Source organism: Mirounga angustirostris, unplaced genomic scaffold, assembly GCF_029215605.1.
Source record: "Mirounga angustirostris isolate CCGP_5_RB_7025 unplaced genomic scaffold, mMirAng1.0.hap1 SCAF_8, whole genome shotgun sequence".
NCBI classification, from domain to species: domain Eukaryota; kingdom Metazoa; phylum Chordata; class Mammalia; order Carnivora; family Phocidae; genus Mirounga; species Mirounga angustirostris.
The window spans coordinates 66,181,510-66,203,933 of NW_026991716.1; the positions used below are offsets into that span (position 1 = coordinate 66,181,510).

At 38.2% G+C, this 22,424-nt stretch overlaps 1 long non-coding RNA gene and 1 pseudogene across 1 annotated transcript in view; one reads left to right on the top strand and one right to left on the bottom strand.

The window, feature by feature from the left end:
- Positions 1 to 2,211, top strand: part of LOC123836450 (Y-box-binding protein 2-like) — a 115,801-nt pseudogene extending 113,590 nt beyond the window's left edge.
- LOC123837870 (uncharacterized) overlaps positions 1 to 22,424 on the bottom strand; it is a 253,775-nt gene that overhangs the window by 158,080 nt on the left and 73,271 nt on the right. Inside the window, exon 3 of the long non-coding RNA XR_008505336.2 lies at positions 14,967 to 15,083. This is a non-coding gene — a long non-coding RNA (uncharacterized LOC123837870). The remainder of the gene's footprint in view (positions 1 to 14,966; positions 15,084 to 22,424) is intronic.

Below are 22,424 nucleotides of genomic sequence, written 5' to 3' on the forward strand. Positions count from 1 at the left end.
TTACTGTCAAAGCAAGATGGGCACGTTTAACACAGTGAATGGCAAGGTGAAAGTGGCATGCAGAGAAAGGCCTGACCTGTAGAGATCTAGGGAGATAGTGAATATAACACAGGATTTCCAGAGATAACTTACATGAGAAGCTAACGAGGGTATTGCTTAATTTCTACAATCAAAAGAAATCAAGGATGAATGATCAGGAGACAGAATGAGACCACACCAGTAAAATGTTGCCATCCCTTTCCCAGTTTCCAGATCTGAGTCAGGTGTCAGATCCAGAATCCATTGATTGAATGGGAGTCTAGTCACCTGGAGGGACCAGGTAAGGTGATGGCAAGAGCCTCTCAAACTATCTACTTCCCCAGAAAATAAGAGTAGATAAAAAAACAGTAACACATTTTTAAGGAAGGGATTACTTAGTATCATCCTCAAATATTTGAAGGTGACAGATGGGGGCGAGGCGCAGGGCGCGAGGACCGAGCGGGGCGGCGGGTTCGCGAGCCGGGGGGAGGGGCCGGGGCGGCGGCGGCGGCCGAGGAGGTGGCGGCGGCGGGGGCCGGTAGCGGACCCGGCGGGATGAGCGAGGCGGAGGCGGCAGCGGCAGGGATGGTAGCGGTGGTGGTACCGGTGTCCGCGGGCGAGCCACAGAAAGCAGGCGGCGGGGTCGGAGCCGCCTGGGGCCCCGCTGCCGGGACCCCCTAGGCGCCGGGTCGCCGCACCCCCGGCAGCGTCAGGGACCCCCGCGCCCCCGGCCCGGAATCAGGTGGACCAGCCGGTGCTGGCAGTCCGAGTCCTGGGCACCGTCAAATGGTTCAACGGCCGGAACGGTTCGGATGCATCAACAGGAATGACGCCAAGGAGGATGTCTTTGTTTACCAGGCGGCCATTAAAAGAAACAAGCCCAGGAAGTTCGTGCGCAGCGTCGGAGTCGGGGAGACAGCGGAGGTCGATGTCGTGGAGGCAAAGAAGGGTGCAGGAGCCGCTCACGTAACTGGGCCGGGGGGCGTGCGGGTGAAGGGCAGCCGCTATGCCCCCAACCCACGCAGGTTCCGCAGGTTCGTCCCGCGGCCTCGTCCAGCCGCCCCGCCGCCCATGGTGGCAGAGGCTCCATCAGGCGGGACTGAACCGGGCAGCGAAGGGGAGCGGGCCGAGGACCCTGGGCAGAGGCCCAGGCGGCGGCGCCCACCTCCCTTCTGCTACCCACGGCGCTTTGTGCGAGGCCCTCGGCTCCCCAACCCGCATCGGCCTATAGAGACCCCCGAGAGGCCGCCCCATTGGAGGGGGACCAACAGGGAGATGAGCGTGTCCCCCCTCCCAGATTCCGGCCTCGGTACCGAAGGCCTTTCCGCCCCAGGCCACCCCCGCCGCCTACCACAGAAGGTGCGGAGGGCGAGACCAAGCCCAGCCAAGGCCTCACTGATGGGTCCCGGCCTGAGCCTCAGCGCCCACGAAACCGCCCCTCTTTCCAGCGGCGGCGGCAGCAGCCCCCCGGACCCAGGCAGCCCACAGCCCCGGAGACCTCGGCCCCCATCAACAGTGGGGACCCCCACCACATACTGGAGTGACTCCAACACGAAGGACCCCCAGAGCTACCATCTGGTTGTCTGCCAGTTTTTCCAGCTTCCCTGTACCCCACCCAGCACCCCCTCCCCCCTTCCCATGACTCATGACATCAAAACACCGTCTTTCCCCTTTTCCTTGAGGCTCAGGAGGGCCTAAGCAACAGCTGTTTGCTTTTTCTCTGTCCCCTACCAAGGATTGAAGGAAGGGATCCATCCTGTTGTTCAGAGGCACCACCTCCCTCCCCTGAATCAGGCTGAGAAGGAACCAGCCTGCTCTCACCTCCTCCTGGTTGTTTTTCTTTCCCACCCCAGCTTATTTTTGGCCTCTCCTCTAGCCCCTACCTCTGAAGCCATTTTATGAATTGTCATGTGCCACCTGAGCCTCCAGTAAAAACAAAAACAGGCTCCCCCCCGCAAAAAGGTGACAGATGTGGTAGTCCTCACCAGATCCCCATATAATTCAGCAGTCTTAGTCCCTAAAAAATTTGAATAGGTTATTATGGATGACAGTAGCTTAATACAAATAGCTAGGTAGTAGCTCCAATTATACATGTGTCAATGTGGTTTCTTTGATAGAGAAGATTAACTGAGCCTGGTACATGCAGGCACTGATTTCCCTAACAGATTATTTTTGACACCTATTCAGAAGGATCATGAGAAATAGTTAACATCACAACAGTATACATTTATGTTTTTGTTATGAGCTATGTTAACTTTCCAAGGCAACTTGACCATTTGGACATTCCCCAGACCATCAGTTTCTTTTTATTTTTTATTTTTACTGTTTTTTAAAAAATTTTATTTTGTTATGTTAGTCACCATACAATACATCATTAGTTTTTGATGTAGTGATCCATGATGCATTGTTTTCGTATAGCACCCAGTGTTCCATGCAGTACATGCCCTCCTGAATACCCATCACCGGGCTAACCCCCTCCCCTCTAAACCCTCAGGTTGTTTCTCAGAGTCCATAGTCTCTCATGGTTTTTCTTTCCCTCTGATTTCCCCCTCTTCATTTTCCCCTTCCTTCTCCTAACGTCCTCCATATATTCCACAAATAAGTGAAACCATATGGTAATTGACTTTCTCTGCTTGACTTATTTCACTTAGCATAATCTCCTCCAGTCCCATCCATGTTGATGTAAAAGTTGGGTATTCACCCTTTCTGATAGCTGAGTAATATTCCATTGTATATATGGACCACATCTTCTTTATCCATTTGTCTGTTGAAGGGCATCTTGGCTCTTTCCACAGTTTGGCTATTGCGGACATTGCTGCTATGAACATTGGGGTGCCTATGGCCCTTCTTTTCACTACATCTGTGTCTGGGGTAAATACCCAGGAGTGCAATTGCTGGGTCATAGGGTAGCTCTAATTTTAATTTTTTGAGGCACCTCCACACTGTTTTCCAGAGTGGCTGTACCAACTTGCATTCCCACCAACAGTGTAAGAGGGTTCCCCTTTCTCCACAACCTCTCCAACATTTGTTGTTTCTTGCCCTGTCCATTTTTGCCATTCTAACTGGTATAAGGTAGTATCTCAATGTGGTTTTGATTTGAATTTCTCTGATGGCTAATGATGATGAACACTTTTTCATGTGTCTGTTAACCATTTGTATGTCTTCTTTGGAGAAGTGTCTGTTCATGTCTTCTGCCCATTTTTTGACTTGATTATTTGTTTTTTGGGTGTTGAGTTTGAGAAGTTCTTTATAGATCTTGGATACCAGCCCTTTATCTGTAATGTCATTTGCAAATACCTTCCCCCATTCCATGGGTTGCCTCTTTGTTTTGTTGACTTTGTTTTGTTTCCTTTGCTGTGCAGAGGCTTTTTATCTTGATGAAGTCCCAAAAGTTCATATTTGCTTTTGTTTCACTAGCCTTTGGAGATGTATCTTGAAAGAAGTTGCTGTGGGCAATGTCAAAGAGGTTATTGCCTATGTTCTCCTCTAGGATTTTGATGGATTCCTGTCTCACATTGAGGTCTTTCATCCATTTTGAGTTTATCTTTGTGTATGGTGTTAGAGAATGGTCAAGTTTCATTCTTCTGCATGTGGCTGTCCAATTTTCCCAGCACCATTTATTGAAGAGACTGTCTTATTTCCATTGCATATTTTTTCCTGCTTTGTCGAAGATTGTTTGACCATAGAGTTGAGGGTCCCTATCTCGGTTCCCTATTCTGTTCCATTGGCCTATATGTCTGCTTTTGTGCCAGTATCATGCTGTCTTGGTGATCACAGCTTTGTAATATAGCTTGAAATTGGGCAACGTGATGCCTCCAGCTTTGTTTTTCTTTTTCAACATTTCCTTGGTGATTCGGGGTCTTTTCTGATTCCATACAAATTTTAGGATTGTTTGTTACAGCACTTTGAAAAATGTCATTGGTATTTTGATCGGGATGGCATTGAAGGTATAGATTGCTCTGGGTAGCATAGACATTTTAACAATGTTTATTCTTCTGTTCCATGAGCATGGAATGTGTCCATCTTTTTGTGTCTTCTTCAATTTCTTTCATGAGTGCTCTGTAGTTCCTAGAGTATAGATCCTTTACCTCTTTGGTTAGGTTTATTCCGAGGTATCTTATGGTTTTTGGTGCTATTGTACAGTTTCATCCGGTATAGTATTTATATCTTGTTGATAGCCAGATGAACAAGAAGTGGGAAATAAATTCAATTAAGATTCATGAATCTGCTATGTAAATGAAATTTTATGGATCCAGAAATCCAGGTCATACTGTGACATCCAATCTAAAGTATAAAACAAATAATTAGATCTTGCGTATCCCACAAATAAGAAACACAGTACTTGGTAGGACTCCTTGGGTTTTGGTTTTAGCATATTCTTTTAAAAAAATATAATTTATTTAGAGCCATTTTAGGTTCACAACAAAATTAAGCAAAAGGTACAGAGATTTCTTATATACCTCCTGTTCCCACTCATGCGTAGCCTCCCCTATTCTCAACATCCTCCACCAGAGAGGTATGTTTGTTCAACTGATGAACCTACACTGACACATCATTATCATCCAGGTCCACAGTTCACATTTTGGTTCACTCTCGGTGTTGTACATTCTATGGGTATGGACAAATGTATAATGATATGTATCCACCATTATAGTATCACACAAAATAGTTCACTGCTTAAAAATCTTTTGTGCTCCACAAATTCATCCCTCCCTCCCCTTAATCCCTGGGCAGTCACTGATCTTTTTACTGTCTCCATAGTTTTGCTTTTTCTAGAAATCCATATAGTTCGAATCATACGGTATGTAGATTTTTCAGATTGGCTTCTTCCACTTAGTAATATATATTTACGTTTCCTCTATGTCTTTCATGCTTTGATAGCTCATTTCTTTTTAGCACTGAATAATATTACATTGGCTGGATGTACCACAGTTTATCCATTCACCTACTAAAGGGCATATTGGTTGCTTTCGAGTTTTGGCAATTAAGAATAAAGCTACCTATAAACACCATTTTTGTGAACATTAAGTTTTCAACTCCTTTGGGGAAATACTAAGAACCATGATTGTTGGATCATATGGTAAGAGTACAATTAGTTTTGTAAGAAACTGCAAAATTGCCTTCCAAAGTCGCTGTACCATTTTGCCTTCTCATTAGCACTGCATCAGAGTCCTGTTGCTTCACACCCTCACCAGTACTTGATGTTGTCAGTGTTCTGGATTTTGGCCATTCTAATAGGTATATAGTGGCATCTCATTATTGTTTTAATTTTCATTTCTCTGAGGACATTATGATATGAAATATCTTTTCATAGGCTATTTGCCCTGTGAATATCCTCTTTGTATATTTTGAGTAATAATCCTTTATCAGAAATGCCTTTTGCAAATATTTTCTCTCAGTCTGTTTCTTTTCTTCACATAGAAAGCAGTATATTCTTAACTTGGGAAAATTTGTCTAAATCAATTTCCTCGGTGACATGAAAGACTGTCAGCTTGGAGTGGGACCTAAAGCAGGAAAGGGCTCAAAAGGGTCCAAACAGTGGTGAAAGAAAACATGCCACTTAGATCCTATAATGTAGATGACCCTATGGTTCTATATCATTTTTAAAATAAAACTTTCACAATAATGAAATTGTTTCATGCTTTCACTATCCAATAGAGTAGTCACTGGCCATATGTGACTATTAAACACTCAAAATGTGGTTTTTAATTTTTAATTTTACATAATTTATTTTTATTTTGTTAAAGATTTATTTATTTATTTTATTTACAGATCTGTACCTCTGAAACAAATAATGCAATATATGTTAAGAAAAAAAAAAGAAGAAGAAGAAGAAGGTAGCGGGAGGGGAAGAATGAAGTGGGGGAAATCGGAGGGGTAGACGAACCATGAGAGACGACAGACTGAGGGTTCTAGAGGGGAGGGGGGTGGGAGGATGGGTTAGCCTGATGGTGGGTATTGAGGAGGGCACATTCTGCATGGAGCACTGGGTGTTATGCACAAACAATGAATCATGGAACACTTCATCTAAAACTAATGATGTAATGTATGGGGATTAACAAGAATAAATAAATAAATAAATAAATTCAATTAGCCAACATATAGTACATCATTAGTTTCAGATGTAGTGTTCAATAATTTATCAGTTGCATAGTACTCCTAACTATAGGGAACAAACTGAGGGTTGCTGGAGGGGAGGCAGGTGAGGGGAATGGGATAATTGGGTGATGGGCATTAAGTAGAGCATGTGATGTGATGAGCACTGGGTGTTATACGTAACTTAATTTAAATTTAAATAATCACATGTGACTAGTGGCTACTATGTTGGGCAGTACAGTGGGGGTATTTGTTGATGGAAAGATATCAGGTAGAGTTAATAGTAAGCATAATAGTGAATCACAATGTAAACCACTATGGTTCTAGAGCAATGTCATGACATCTACAGAGAACCATACACTATTCCAAAAATAGCTCCTATCATACTATTCCACCCAGTTAGAATATGAAACACTGAGATCACCTGGCCAAAGCTGCATATCATTCATCAGATTCTGTCAGATCCAACATATCATAAAGTTTGGTGGGTCCAACAGCAATCCATAATAAGAAGTGACACATCCAGGATCATGCAAGAATAAGGCCAGAGTGACCATGCAAGGTGCACAAGTAGGTTGCACATTATGTCATCCTCCATTGTTACACCAGCTCCTCATGCTTAACTCACACTTATGATCATGTGAAAAATTGTTTATGGCCAGTAAATTGAGGAGGAAAAAGGATGATTTTGTTTATCCAGGAATGGATTGGTTCAGCAGATCTATGTGAGCTATTAATGGACTGCAAGTGCATTATAGCCCCAGTCAGGGATGGTCCTGAATGACACCAGTGAGAAGGAATCTTTCAATGGAAAGAGCTCTAGATGATGCATTTGGTCATTCACTTTGGGTGAGAAAAATGGCCTGAGCAAAGAATCTATATATGTGCATAGGGAGGGTGAATAGCCTGGCTGGATGGTCTGCAACCTGAAAGAAAAAAATTGGAGAATTAAAGATTTAGGGAGAAGAATGTAGTGGTCTATATAAGAACATATATATATACATGTATATATATATGTGTGTGTATATATATGTATATATATGTGTGTGTATATATATATGAATGCATATATATATGAATAGGTACAAAATGTGAAGTTTTGTGGCGCATGTTAACATCCTTCAAGAGCATCCACTTTAAGTTTGGACTGCTCTGAAGAATCATCTTAGCTCAGGGCACCTTAAAGATTGGATGAGTTCTCACTTGTTGTTATGAGTCAATATCTCTTTCCAATTCTGCCTTATTTACTTCCTTACACATTTATCTCCCAAGAGCACTTTCCAAGAAATGTTTTGTAGGTAAGTCTTTAAGTCTATTTCCAGGAAACTCAAACTTATTCTTAGGGAGACAAAATAAAAATATTATAAAGACAATGCTAAAACACTAATAAAAGAAACTGTATAGAGGAGATATAAATAAATGGAAAGGTATTTCATGTTCAAAGATTGAACAGTTCTTTCCAACTTGATGTATAGATTTCAATGTAATCCCAATCAAAATCCCAGTAAAGTATTTTGTTGATAATAATAAACTGATTATAAAATTTATATTGAAAGGTAATTTTGGAGGAACTGGTGTGCCCTTTAATAAATACATTTATATTTTTTACTCAGAGAAACATTGTATGGTATATCTTTGAATGTTACTTTTCTTTCCTCTTCAAGGATTCCAAAAACATGCACTTTTTATCTTCTTTGTTATCTTCCATATTCAGCATAGTCTCTATAACAATTTGTTTTCTTTTTTTTTAAGATTTTATTTATTTATTCGAGAGAGTGAGCAAGAGAGAGAGCATGAGCAGGGGGAGGAGCAGAGGGAGAGGGAGAAGTAGATCCTCAGCTGAGCAGGGACCCCCATGACGCTGGGCTCAATCCCAGGACGCTGAGATCATGACCTGAGCCGAAAGCAGATGCTTAACTGACTGAGCCACCTAGGTGCCCCACAATTTAAGTGTTCTCACTTCAGAATTTCTTTTTGTGGAATTTGCTTATTTTTGTTCCTTACGTCTCTGTTTTCAGTCTTTTTTTAAATTTAATTTTTATTGCTTTAATATTGCTTTCTGGGTATAGGTTTTGTTTTTATTTCCATTCATTTCTTGTTGTCTTCTAACATTTAACAAATCTATTTCTTGATTTATTTTATTTTGAGTTTTTTTAAAGGTGTATTATTCTTCTATTACTGTTGTAACAAAAACAAGAGAAATCTATTCCTTCATAACTCTGGAGGCCAGAAATTTAAAATCAAGATTTCAGTGGCACCATACTGGCTCTGTTGCCTTGTGGGAAGAATACTTCCTTGCTGCTTCTGGTCTCTGGTGGCTGCTGGCCTGCCTTGGCTTCCCTTTCTTCACAGTTTCATCTCTGCAATCTCTGCCTCTATCTTCACACCACCTTATTTTCTCTGTGTTTCAATATCCCTTCTGCCTCTCTCTTATGAGGACATATCTGATTGCATGTAGGTAATTTAGGATAAGTTCTTCCTCTCAAGATCCTTAACTTGATCAGATATTTTGCTATATAATTTCATAATCACAGGTTCCAAAGGTTAGAACATGAATGCCTCTTTTTGTGGGGGCACTATTCAGCCCACTACAAAGATTTATGTTATTTGTCAACTCTCATGAAGTTTAGTGATGGGTTGAGATGCGAGAAAGACCACAAATGAACAAATAAAAAAATATATCAGCTAGTGAACAGTGCATGAGATGATTAAAACAAAATTATGTTACAGAGAGTCATTAAGCAACTATTGTACATTAGTTGTCCATAGGGCCTCTCTGACTTAGTGATAGCTCAATCTAAATGACAATCTAAATCTAAATGACAAGAAAGAATCAGAAGTTCAAATAATGAGAGGACTAGCATCCAGGCAAAAGGAATAGTTAGAGTAAAGGCTCTAAAGGTAGAACAGGTTAGCCATATTAAAATAATAGAAAAATAAAACCCTACAGCTGGAACATAGTAGCTGAAGTAAAGCAGATATGCTTGAAGATGCAGACACGGACCGAATCATATAGGACTTTCTTGTTCTATTTGTTCATTTTTTTCTTTTTCGTTTTTTATTGTTAATTCCAATATAATGAACATACAGTGTTATATTAGTTTCAGGTGTACGATATAGTGATTCAACAATTCTATACATTACTCAATACACATCATGATAAATGTACTCTTAATCCCTTTCACCTATATGACCCATCCCCGTACCCACCTCCTCTCTAGTAGCCACCAGTTTGTTCTCTATATTTAAGAGTCTGGTTTTCTTTTTGTTTGCCTCTTTTTTTCTTTTTCATTTGTTTTCTTTCTTAAATTCCACACATGAGTGGAATCATATGGTATTTGTGTTTCTCTGACTGACTTATTTCACTTAGCATTATACCCCCTACATTCATCAATGTCATTGCAAATTGAAAGATTTCATTCTTTTTTAGGGATGAGTAATATTCCATTGTATACATGTATATCACATCTTCTTTATCCACTCATCTATCAGTGGACACTTGGATTGCTTCCATAATTTGGCTATTGTAAACATTGTTGCAATAAACAACAAGGTGCATATATCTTTTCAAATTAATATCTTCATATTCTTTGGGTAAATACCTAGTAGTGAAATTACTGGATCCTATGGCAATTCTATTTTTAATCTTTTGAGGAACCTCATACTGTTTTCCAGAGTGGCTGCACAAGTTTGCAGTCCTACCAACAGTGCACAAAAGTTCCTTTTCCTTCACATCCTTGTCAACACTTATGGTTTCTTCTGTTTTTGATTTTAGCCATTTTGACATGTGTGAGGTGATATCTCATGTAGTTTTGATTTGCATTTCAATGATGATGAGTGCTGTTTAGCATCTTTTCATTTATTTGTTGACCATCTGTATGTTTTCTTTGGAAAAATGTCTGTTCGTATCTATTGCCCATTTTTAATTTTTTTTTTAGTGTTGAGTTGTATAAGTTCTTTATATATTTTGGATATTAATACTTTATCAAGTATGTTGGTTGCAAATATCTTCTTCCATTCAGTAGGTTGTATTTTAGTTTTGTTGATTATTTCCTTTGCTGTGCAGAAGCTCTTTATTTTGATGTAGGCCCAATAGTTTATTTTTGCCTCTGTAGAGAATGTTTGCTGATAGAATTTGAATGCCAAGATCAGGAGTCTTAGTATAGTAAAGAACAGAGAGTTGCTGAAGTTCAGTGAACTAGAGGGGACAAAATTGAACATATTTTTTTTTTGAAAAATAAATAATCTACCAGAGGCTGTTGTGTGTGCTTTAGATAAAGAAGGAAACTCAAATGTAGTGAAACATCAGTGTTATTAAAATAGTCTATGAAAACATAATGCAAACCTGAATTAAAGAAGCAGTGGTAGCAATAAAAAAGAAAAGGGTAAATGGAAAGAGATATCTTCAGATCTACAGGACCAGATGACTAAATGATGAAAAAGGAGGACTACAGGATACCTCAAATATTTAATACTTGGTTGTCTGGGAAATGATAATGTAATTAATAAAAATAATAATCAGAAAACTATAGCATGCATTTCTATATATTGATTTTATCCCTTCATATAATTGTGCTTCTGTTTTTCTCTCTAGCTGTATTTATACTCCTCTCCTCCCTAGCATGCCCCAAATATATGGAAAACATGTTCACTTTTGCCTCATGACCTTTGCACATGCTATTTCCTCTGCCATGATCTCTTTTTCCTAATCAACCCACAGCCCCATTTTATCTATATTACTCTGATTATTTTCTTAAAAGATTTTATTTATTTATTTGACAGAGAGAGAGCGAGAACAGGCAGGGGGAGAGGCAGGCAGAGGGAGAGGGAGAAGCAGGATCCCCGTTGAGCAGAGAGCCTGATGTGGGTCTCAATCCCAGGACCCTGGGATCATGACTGGAGCTGAAGGCAGACACCTAACCATCTGAGCCACCCAAGTGCCCCAACTCTGATTATTTTTATGATCTTGGATAAAATGTAACTTTCTTGAGAAAGTCGTTTTTGACTCCTCAATTCAGTCAGTAAATATTTATTGAGTGACATGTATGCCAGACACTGTTCTAGAAAGACTTAGAGAAGAGCATTTGAGACAGAGATAACAGCAATTGCAAAAGCTTTGATGGAGGAGAGTGCTTGGCATGCTGGAGAAATAACAAGGACTAAGGAGGAGGGAGTAAAGTACGGAATGATATCAAAGGGATGATGGAGCAAGAAAGCTTATTTATGGTCTTATAGATCAGTAAGAGTGTTTTAGCTTTTGCTAATGGTGAGGTGAGAAGTCTCTGAAGGATTTTGAGCAGAAAACTAAAGTTTTCTGACTTATGTTTAAAAGCCAAGAATTACTTGGCTCTGGAAAGATAGGAATGAGGTCAGAAGCAGGGGAGATTAATTAAGGGACTGTCTCAGTTTTTCAAGTAAAATATAAGGATGGCTTGGAGTTAGTAAGATGGGGTTACATTCTGAATATATTTTTAAACAAAACTAACATGATCTTCTGATGGATTATAATGGGGAGTAAAAGAGAAGTCAAGAATGGATTCAAAGTTTTTATCCTGAGAAACAAGAATGAAGAGATCTTTCACTGAGAAGGAGAAGAATGTGGGAGAAGCAAGCTGTATGGGAAAATAAGTAGTTCAGTTTTGAGCATATTATATGCATGATCTTTATTAGACATTCAAGCATGAATCCTGAGTAGGCAGTTAAACAAGTCTGGAGTTCAGGGGTAGAGTTCTGTACTGAAAATATAAATGTATGAGCCTCATGACAGTATGAGGGCTGTTAAGTTCTTATCTCTCAGCTCCAATTCAAGCTTCTAACCTCTCTGTGATTCTGTAGCTGGGACTCCATAAACTTCATTCCACCTTTGACAGCTGAATCTCTGATAATTTCTATAAATAACTGAGTTCATTCTCGTACATCTGAGTATGATATTCTCCATAAGTTCCAGGTGTGTGGGAAACTTTAAAGAGCTGAATTATGCTGCCTAGTGTTCTTTCCACATTTATGTCACTGCCAGTTTCTGGTTCAGCATATTTTTACCTCTACCACCTGGTGCATGTGCTCAGTGTGCATCACCCACAATCCTGGTGTGCTCAGGGAATCAGACCTCTGTGCTATCCCATTTGCTTAAGGAAATTATGAGTAGCCTGAGCCCTTTGGCAGTCCTTTTCCCTCCCTGAGACTAGTTAGGACATGGACTCGACTCTGTTTTAGTCCAGAGGACTCCATCTGAGTTCTGCTGGTGGCTTTCAGGGAAGAACTTGCTTTTTCAGGGATGTAGTTGGTTCCATATGATGCTGTTGATGAATTTGTATGGTCTCCGATTCAACAAACATTGCCTGCCTCACAGTGTACTGGTTTGTGCAATAATAAAGGCCTTTTTGTTTAAGCCACCATTTAAAAAGAAAGAAGAAGGGAAGGAAGGAAGGAAGGAAGGAAGGAAGGAAGGAAGGAAGGAAGGAAGGAAGGAAGGAAGGAAGGGTGCTAGTGGGTCACTGGAAGGTAGGAGGGTGGGAAATGGACTTGCACTTTTCTCATTTGTCTGATGTTTCTGTCAGCTCCCCTCCCTCCAAAACCAGCAATTGCCCTCCATCCCCAAAACATTGGTTCATTTCAATAACAATTAGACTGCAGACTCCACTTTCCTTCTTCACTCACAGAAACATCTTCATTGGACCTCTTTAGAGGTTAAAACACCAAAAATAAAGCTGTGGCTTCCTCCTGCCAGAGGCTCAAGTCCCAGGACCACAGGTCCAAGCTTCAGGCCTAGTGAGGTCTAGCCCTCCACCTTTGTATTCTAAACACCTAGCAGACTGCCTGGTACAGAGCATGAAATAAATCAATGAATGAATGAGGAATGGATGTGAAATCTGCATTAAACACCATGTATCTTACTTAGCCAAATACCAAGCATTCTAGAAATGATAGAACTATTAAATTCATATATTATTTTCTTTGCTTTTCTATTCTCACCAAATGATCCCACCATGTAAGTAATTGCTCAAGGCAGAAACTTGAGAGTCAGTTTTAATTCTTTACCTTCCCTCACATCTCACAGCCAGTCCATTTGCAGATTTTGCAGATTCTGCTTGCAGATAAATATCAAATCAGTCAACTTATCTCCACTGCTACTGCAGTATTGACTCTAGTCTGGGATGACGTAATCTAACGCCTTAGTGGTCTCTGCTTCCATCCTGGCCTCCAATCTGATAGTTGATTTTTCACTGTGGTTTTGCATCTTGTCACCTCTCTTCAATGTCTCCCCACACATGCCTTTTTTACTTCCCAGAACAGTGTTCTCCTTCCCATCTCAGGATATTTTCATAAGTTGTTCTCCCTCTTCTGTTCTCATACCACTTTGTGTCCTTAACAATAACTGATGCTTCATATCCGAGGTTAAAAGTCACTTTCTTTTTAGACTTTTTCATTCTCTGACCAAGTACTGCTATTATATTCTCTTATGTCATTATAATTCTTCTTCAGAGCATCTACTTCAATTTAAATCCATTACTTTTGTAATAATATGCCTATTGTCATACTATGCCTTTTCACCCTCCTTTCTAAAATCAGGATAAAATTAGTGCCCACTAATTAAGTTTTGTGAGAATTTAATATAAGACATGTAAAGCACTTAAAATCGTGCCTCATTCATTGTAAACACTCAGTAACGTTGGCTATCATAATTACTAGGCTTTAAATTCCTTGAGGGATTGAAGTAACTTAAGGAACTTACGAATTTGGGAGGAGGGACAAATTTAGTCCATGGCTTTCTGGCACTGGCCCATAAAATTCATGTCCTTCTTACATGCAAAATGCACTCAATTATTCCATTTCAGCAGACCTAAAAGTCTTAACTCATTCCAGCATCAACTCTAAAGTTTAAAGTCCAATTTCTCATTTAAATATCACCTAAATCAGGTATGGCTTATGGAAGCAATACCCACACTGCTCTCTGCAAGGGTCTTGTCTGTGCAGGTCCTGCCCTTTGAAACCCAAGTAGTAGCATCTTACCTCCCAAGACACATACCCGTCACCCACACTCACATCCCATGAGCCTGGGACCTATGGTGGGAGTAGCAGCCCTAATAATTTCTGAGTCACGTTTAGGATACTCCTTTCCTTTTCTTGAAGAATAGTACATGTTCACAGTCTTCATTTCATTCTGTTTTCTCTGTTTCCTTTAGTCCCGCCTAGTACTGTTACTGCTGGTACAGTCCCATCTCTATTCTTGGCTTCTGTGGCTATGGCTGATAAGGTCCATAGGTTATGCCCACCCTAATCTCTGGATCAAAGGTGTGGTACCCACCCTCTCAGTGTTCTCTTCTGAACATGCTTTCTCATTTTTTGCAATTTGAACAGGCTGAGAATTTTCCCTATCTTTAAATTCTGGTTCTTTTTTGTTTAACAATTTCTTCTTCAATCCACCTCTCTTCTAGCATTTTTCTATAAGCAGTCAGGAGGAACCAGGCTGTTCTTTCCATACTACTAAGAATCTGCTTGGCTAAATACCTAATTTCATCACTCAAAAGTTCTACCTTCCACAAAATACTAGAACACAGTCCAGCCAAATTCTTTGCCACTTTATAACAAAGATAGCCTTTCTCCAGTTTTCAGTAACATGCTCCTCATGTTTATCTGAGACCTCACCAGAATGGCCATATTCCTAGCATATGCTTCAAAACTCTTCTCTTCTCCATCCATTAACCAGTTTCAAAGCCCTTCCTACATGCTTAGGTACTTGTCACAGCATCACCCTCCTCTTTTCAGTACCCAAATTTGTCTTAGTCAGCTTGAGCTGCAATAACAAAATATCATAGATGGGGTGACTTCAACAATAGGAATTTATCTCTTACAGTTCTGTAGCCTGGAAGTCCAAGACCAAGACGTCAACAGGGTTGGTGTCTGGTGATCCCTCTCTCCTTGGATTGCAAATGGGCACCTTCTTACTGTCCTCACATGGATTTTCTTTGCTGTGTGGGGAGAAAAAAAGAGGAAGCAAGCTCTCTGGTGTCTTCTTATAAGGGCACTAATCCCTTCATGAAGGTGCCACCCTCAGGACCCCTTATAAACCTAATAATTATCATCCACAGGCCTGATCTCCAAACATCATCACACTGTAGGTCAGGGCCCCAATATATGAATTTTTGGGAAACACAATTCAGCCCAGAGCAGTAAGTCTGACTTACTCAAGATGATATTTCAACATTTAGCGTGGCTGGAACATTTTAGTAATAAATATGTGTTGCAAGAACATATGTACAAATGAGTGAGTAAATTAATGAATTGCTATTGCCATTGGAGAGAAAGAGAAAGAAGGGAAAGGCTCAAGTATGGAATGCTGAAGAACACTTATGATAAGAGAAAAACAAGAAGAAAATAAGCCAGAGAAAAGAAAGATCAGGAAGGGAAAAAGCAAGACCATGAAATGTCTTGGAAAACAAGACATGGAGAGATTTAAATGAGGATCACTCAAGTGTGTTATAATACAAATAGACTGACATTAGCATTTCTCACTAATTCTTGTAAAAATGGTATCAGTTCAGATTAGCAAAAGGCCAGGGGTTTGATGCTCAAAATAAATTATCTTAGAAATAAGGTTATTAGTAAACAATCATTTTAATTAAAACAGAAAACAAATCATAGCATAAGTAATATATTTTGTCAGGATACTAAAACCCGCTGACATCAAAGGCATTATCATTATGATAACAGCATGTGCTTTCTTAACTGTTTAATCTCCTTGTGAGAGAGAAATTTTTACTTTTTTAAGGTTAAACTCAGAAGAACTATATAGATAAAGAAGATTGGATATACTGATTTATAACTTGCTTTGGTTCATTTAACAATATATGGGTGTGTTTTCTACGTTATCACCTAACTTTTCACATCATTTTCAATAACTGCATCACACTGCATCTTAAACATGAAATAAATATTATTAGTCATTTTTGTTGAACAGATGCTTCGAACGAATTGCAATTATAAACCTTTCTGGGTCTAATATGATAAAGATTTATAAATATGATTATATTCTTAGATTTTTTTTTTTTTCAGAGAAAGAGTGGGAAAGGGTCGGGGGACAGAGGGAGAGGGAGAGAGAGACTCTCCCAGCATGGAACCTGGAGCCCACTTGATCTTACGACCTGAGATCATGACCCGAACCAAAATCAGGAGTTGGATGCTTAACTGACTGAGCCACCCAGGTACCCATATTCTTAGGAATTTTTTTAAAGTTCAATGGTTGGGTCAATAGGGAAACATATTTTTAAAGTGTTTGACTTAACTTCTTCAAGCAGTGAAAAACAATACTAGTTCCTTACATCTTCATCAACATGGGTTTTATCATTCTTTTTCTTCTTTTTTTTATGTTACAGGCAAAAATTGTCATTGTGTGGTTTCAATTTTCATTTAAATAACCAATGATGAGTTAATATTAAACAGCATTAGAATGACAATATACATGCATTTAGGATTCATTGGGTGAAGAAGAGTAAATATATTCATTGAATCATGTATTCATTAATTATTTACTAAACTTCTTCTATGCTCCAAGTTCTGTTTTAGATACAGAAAAAGGTAAACAAAACTGACCAAAGTCCTTGCTGTCAGGAAACTTATATTGTAGTGGATGAAATAAGATAATAGAAAAAATAATTAAGTTTAAAAGTCAACAACCCTAAGAAGAAAAGTAAACCAGAAAAGGAGGCATAGATAATTTGAGAGGCCAGTTTTAACTAATGTATTCAGAGATGACCTCACCAAAGTGACATTATTTACATAAAGACACAAAGGAGGTGAAAAATGTGACTTTATATATAAGAAGGGGAAGAGTGTTGCAGGCAGAGGGAATGATAATTGCAAAGAGCTGGAGGCAGGTCTGCCATCCTGTGGTTCATTTCTGATGTTCTAGAGCCAGCAGTGAGACCACTGTGGCTGAGGCAGAGGGGTGAGGTGAGCAGTGGAAGACAAGGTCAGAAGGTTTCAAGAGTCTAAAATCAGACCACAGTCTTTCAGACTATTCTAGGAACTTTGGCTTTTTAATCAAGTCAGGTGGGAATACACAGGAAGTTTTGAGAAGAGGAAAGAGATAACTGACTTGAATTTAAACCAATCATTCTGGCTGCTCAGTGGCTGAACTGGGGGCCAGAATGAGAGATGAGAGTCCGGTAAGGCGACCGTTGCCGTGATCCCCATGAGAAATGATGGTGGCAGGAGAGGTGGTGAGTAGGAGTAAAATTCTTGGATATATTTTGAAAGGATTTTCTGGAGGACTTGCTGTGTGTTGTGAGACAGAGAATTCAGGGGTAACTTAGAATTTCTAGATTGAGCAAGAAGAGACCCTCAACTGAAGATGAGGAAGACTGTGGGAGAGGCAGGTTTGGTGGAGGAGAAAGATCAGGAATTTGCTTTTGGAGACATTAAGTGTGAAATGCCTGCTAGACACTCAAGTTAAGATGTGAGGGAGGCAGTTGGGTATACAAGTGGACAGTTAGACAAAATCAGGGAGGAGATATAAATTTGGGAGTCAGAAGTTTGAATGGTAAGCCTAAAATGAATTTAAAAATGAGAAAGTGAGAGATACATAAACCTTCAAGACCTGCAAATAGTTTTTCAGTTTTAAACTAGAAAACAGTACAGGTAATCACAACATGAAAAAATGTTTTTTTTTTTTAATTCACATTAACATATTTTTAACATTATTATAAATAGAGGACCCTGTAATTGTTGCTGAGGACCCAGTAATTGATAAAATAATAAATGTATCTAGATACATAGAAACGTTCAGAGTAGTGCTTGAAAACATAAATTACATAGGATATTATATAAGCATACATATCAAAAAAATATCTAGGATTAATGAAACTTGGTTAAATAGGGAGTGAAAGTAATTCATAATTATGATACAATGTACACAAGTTTCTGAGACTGTTTTTGAAAATTATTTAGCAATCAGATTAAAATCTTTAAAATATCTTCTCTCTTATAAAGTCAATCTGCTAACAGAAATTTAGAATACTATGTAGTAATTAAAAAGATGATTTAGATCTAAATGTGTTAACATTCAAGGATCACCAAGGAATGTCAGGCTTAAAAAAGTTGTGGAACAGATTTATATCATAGACCAGTTTATATTAACATATCTTCTTATGTGTATATATAGGAAAAAATGTCTAAAGATTACTCACCAAATAATAAAGTAAAAATGGCTAAGGACAGAAAAGAGGGGTGGTGAAGGATGGTAAGTAGAGGAATGAAAGGGAAGTATAGCTTTTTAACCAATATTCTTTTTGGTATTTTTTTAAGTTTATTTATTTTTAGTAATCTCTATACCCAACGTGGGCCTTGAACTCATGACCCCAAGATCAAGAGCCGCACTCTCTTCTGACTGAGCCAGCAAGGTGCCCCTGGTTTTTGTATTTTTATAAGAACATATGTTCACATATAATATGTATAATAAGATAAATGATTTCATTTTTGTTTTAGAAAACTTGCAGTAACACTAAACATTCTTATTACATTGTTAGTTTTTAAAGTATAATATCAAATATATAATTGAATATATACATAAAAGTGGAAACATTAGCAATATCTGTCTTTGAGTAGTATGATCATAAGAGTTTTCTATCTAGGGCGCCTGGGTGGCTCAGTTAAGATTAAGCGACTGCCTTCAGCTCAGGTCATGATCCTGGAGTCCCGGGATCGAGTCCCGCATCGGGCTCCCTGCTCGGCAGGCAGTCTGCTTCTCCCTCTGACCCTCACCCTTCTCCTTCTCTCTCTCTCTGTCATTCTCTCTCTCTCAAAAATAAATAAAAAAATTAAAAAAAAAGAGTTTTCTATCTACCTGTTTTCCTAATTTTTGCATCTCTATGGTATTAGAATAACACATACATTAAAGTAGGTCTCATTATTGAAATAAATAATAAATAAACATAATGAATGTTAATTAATTAAATGCCCCTTCCCAGAGCTGTGACAAAGTGCTGATTTTCTGTGTTTTAAGAATAATATTGAGCTGAAATTTTTAAAAAAATGTATTTTTAAACTTCTTGGCAGAAATTCATCATAATAACTCAAGTATTCTGATTAAAGAGCAAGATTTCACACTCAATGGCATTAGCTTAGGATAAAAAAATTCCACATGAAATTGACTGCTATGGTAAAGTTCCATGTATCCTATCAAAAGTTTTATTATGTAATACAATAGATTATACATGTAAAATGGAAAACTATTTGTTAAATTAAAATATTCATTCTTGATTTTAAAACTCAACACCAAAGAGAAGAATATTTGCTAATAGGAAAATTAATATTTCTCTATATCAGGCATTCAAAATTATAGTTAAAATGGTGAAATGTTATAGATGTTCTTAGTAAAATGTCTAAGAAAAAACACACAATATTAACTCTGATTATTCATCATTATTATTCCCAAAAGTTCTGACCAAAAAAATAAGACTGGAAATAAAACAAAATAGTACATCCTTTTTTTTTTTTTTAAAGATTTTATTTATTTGACAGAGAGAGACACAGCGAGAGAGGGAACACAAGCAGGGGGAGAGGGAGAGGGAGAAGCAGGCTCCCCGCGGAGCAGGGAGCCCGACACGGGTCTCAATCCCAGGACCCTGGGATCATGACCTGAGCTGAAGGCAGATGCTTAACGACTGAGCCACCCAGGCGCCCCAACAGTATATCCTTTTAAAGCCTGAGAAAAAAAGCCCTTCTAGACAATATAATTGCAAGACTGCAAGGCACAAGAAAATCAGCTCATATACTATTGGAATAGGATGGTTTAAAAAATGTATTAAATATCATATCAATGTGTGAAAATTAATAGCATCATTATATGTACTGCGATAACCATTTGGAAAACAAAAAGGAGAAAAGATCCCATTCACAATAGCAACATAGTTGTGAGACACGTGGCAATAACCTGCTCACATATTCTGACAGTACTTTATGAAGAAAAGTGTAAAACTACGTGTGTAGAAAAAAAAGAAGACACAATAAATTGAAAGACCTACGTGCTCCTAAAGAGAAAGAATGACTATTGCAAAGATGTCAGTTCTTTCCAAATTAATTTATAGATTTAGCAGTGGTTAGAAAAACAATATTCTGAAACTCATGTGGAAATAAAAATGTTTGAGAATAGCTAAAACATTTTTGAAGAAAAATAGACTGATATTAGAAAATCGATTCTATAATAAAATTAAAGCTTATTATAAAATTAAAACAATTATTATCAGTGTTCTTCTCCATATTAGAGATACTGATGAATAAAGTGGAGTGAAGCACCTAATTTTTTTTTTAGTAACATTAGTGTCATGGGCAAAACTATTACACTCCCCCCACCCCAAATAAAGGTATGTTGAAGTATTAACCCCTAATAGCTCAAAATGGGATCTTGTTTTGAAATAAGATCTTTATAGAATAATCAAGTTAAAATTAGGTCATTAGGGTGAGTCCTAATCCAATAAGTAAGTATTAAGTAAGTAAAAATTTGTATGCAGAAGTAAAAGGAAGGAAGATGATGTGAAGACAGGGATAACACCATGTGAAGACTGGATTGGAATGGAAGATTGAAACAAGGTATCCATAAGCCAAGAAACACCAGACTGCAGGCAAAACATTAAAAGTCAGGAAAAGGAAAGGAATGATTTTACCTACAGTTTTCAGAAGGAGCATGACTGCCAACAGCATGATTTTGAACTTCTAGGCTTCAGAACTGTGACACAATAAATTTCTGTTCTTTTAAGCCACTCATTTTGTGCCACTCTGTTGTATGGAAGCCTTAAGAAACTAATGTAATTAGTATAGATTATAATTTTATATTATATAAGGATGACATCAAATATTGGGACAGAAAAGAAAGATTACCCATAAACAGTATTGGGAAAATTGGTTAGTTTCTTAGAAAAATACCCTGGTGGATTTAAAAATAAATAGGAACATTGAAAGTATAAAACTCTAATGTGGAATAACAAATATATGAATTGGAGAACATTCCTAAAGCTTTCAATCAAAGGGAAAAGTCATAATGAAAATGTTAGGTTAAAGCATATGAAATTGCCATTTTGTGGGTCAAAAATGGTCAAATGTTAGCCACTTCATATACTTCAATTGAAAATATTTGATCACATTAAAAAGTAAAATTCTTTGGTGTTGGTTGTGATCTCTCCTCTTTCATTCATGATTTTGGTGATTTGGGTCATTTCTCTTTTCTTTTTGATAAGTCTGGCCAGGGGTTTATCAATCTTATTAATTCTCTCAAAGAACCAGCTCCTAGTTTCATTGATCTGTTCTACTGTTCTTTTGGTTTCTACTTCATTGATTTCTGCTCTGATCTTTATTATTTCTCTTCTCCTGCTGGGTTTAGGCTTTATTTGCTGTTCTTTCTCCAGCTCCTTTAGGTGTAGGGTTAGGTTGTGTATTGAGACCTTTCTTGTTTCTTGAGAAAGGCTTGTGTTGCTATATACTTTCCTCTTAGGACCACCTTTGCTGCATTCCAAGGATTTTGAACAGTTGTGTTTTCATTTTCATTTGTTTCCTTGAATATTTTTAATTCTTCTTTAATTTCCTGGTTGACCCATTCATTCTTTAGTAGGATGCTCTTTAGCCTCCATGTATTTGAGTTCTTTCCGACTTTCCTCTTGTGATTGAGTTCTAGTTTCAAAGCACTGTGGTCCAAAAATATACAGGGAATGATCTCAATCTTTTGGTATTGGTTGAGACCTGACTTGTGACCTAGTATGTGATCTATTCTGGAGAATGTTCCATGGGCACTAGAGAAGAATGTGTACTCTGTTGCTTTGGGATGGAATGTTCTGAATATATCTGTGAAGTCCATTTGGTCCAGTGTGTCATTTAAAGTCTTTATTTGTTGAAAATATCATAAACAAAAATAAAGTCCAATAACAAACTGGAAATGTGCTGACAACATGTCATACTGGAGAGAGAGAGTATTAACTGGGAGCCAGACCCCAAATTCCTGCTTCACCAAGACTATAAAAGTTACTTACTATATAAATTTCAGTTTTTTCCTGTTAAGATGGTGATCATAAAATAAAACTTGCCATGTTGTTTTAGCAATTAGATATAAGGAAAATGACACAAACTAAATATAAAGTATTTTTTAAATATCAGACATCCACTAAATTTTATTACTAATATAGGTGAATACCTATGGAAAATATATATACATGTATATGCATGTATCTTTTATATATATACACATATATAGTGTGTAAATAGAGCAATAATTAAAACTATAAGCTTCAGTAGATCAAACAATAAATACAGAAAATAGGAAGAGA